This window comes from Rhagoletis pomonella, unplaced genomic scaffold (assembly GCF_013731165.1).
Source record: "Rhagoletis pomonella isolate Grant_MI unplaced genomic scaffold, Rhpom_1.0 Rhpom_scaffold_00017, whole genome shotgun sequence".
NCBI lineage: Eukaryota > Metazoa > Arthropoda > Insecta > Diptera > Tephritidae > Rhagoletis > Rhagoletis pomonella.
The window spans coordinates 376,028-377,325 of record NW_023458571.1 but is presented as its reverse complement, the minus strand read 5'-3'; the positions used below and the strand labels follow the sequence as shown (position 1 = coordinate 377,325).

Here is a 1,298-nt window from a genome sequence, read left to right as displayed (position 1 = left end):
TAAAACAAAAAGTGGTTCCACTTAATCACGTATATCTTACGAACCAATTAAACAATCTTAACATGAAATACGGCAGATGTATGTTAATAAAATTTTCCATAAAGCATATATACATCACTTTCCGATAGGACCTATAGTTTCTGGCAAATTAATAAGTATATCATTCCAGTTTTTTTCAATTTTTTTTATGAAAAACTGAAATAAATCAAACTTTAACAGAAGAAAAATTTTTAAAATAACAGGTTCTGTGCCAAATTTTTGCATCTGTGCTAAAGCCTGTTCTGTTATAAAAAAAATTAAGTTACTACTGAAGAAAATTGACGGATAAATAAAGAAATAATAGTGGTCAAATGAAAATACGCAAAGATTTTTTGTATGAAAAATGAGCAGGAAAAAAGGTTACTTATACGCCACGTACACCTGAGTAACACGCTTTTCTGCTCATATTTCATACAAAAAATCCTTGCGTATTTTCATTTGACCACTATTACTTCTTTATTTATCCATTGATTTTCTTCAGTAGTAACTTCACCGAGAAAAAAAAAACTGTACATCTAACAATTTTATATGTAGTTGGAACAACTTTTATTAGTTAAATCGTACCCAACAACTACTTGCTTTTAAAGCAACAGCGCAAAGACTGTTGATTTTTTAACTTAAATAGTACTTAACACAACAATTTTCGCATTTAGACTAAAAGTGTATAAATTGTTGTTTTACATACTTTTTATTTGAGTTAACAGTGGAGGTCGTTGCTACAAAAATATGAAGCTGTTGAATAAAAACTTGGACTTTAAGGTCCCAACGACGAACACCTTTGGCGGAAAGAACTTACGTACATATTCAAATACTAATTTGTTAGGAAAAGGTGAAAATTGTTGGAAAAAAGGTGGAATCTTTCTGGTTTACGCTGAGAAAAATTTTAACGTAAACTCAATTGATTGGTTTTGGTTTGAAAGAACTTTTTATTTAAACGTTCTAAGTATATATATATACAATATAATAAAGTAAACAATGTAAGTCTATTTTATACATATTTGGAAATTAAATAATAATTATCGCAATAAGTACTGATAAGTTATTGGAGTTTTATGTTCCTCATTACAATAAAAAACTAAATTATTTTACAGCGTGAAAAAGTTAATACAAATAGAGCAAATATGAGAACTGGTAGAATAAGTACTTCTCATCATGATAAAAACATAGCAAGGTAGAACCGTTCTCCCAATTTGTCGGCCATGGTTTTTTTTTTGAAGTTTGCCAACATTTTAAAATCATATAAAAGTGAAAACAAAAAA

General features: G+C 28.2%; 1 protein-coding gene across 3 annotated transcripts in view; it reads left to right on the top strand.

Moving 5' to 3' along the window:
* LOC118749507 overlaps positions 1-1,298 on the top strand; it is a 417,693-nt gene that overhangs the window by 303,551 nt on the left and 112,844 nt on the right. The gene's annotated exons all lie outside the window — the stretch shown is intronic.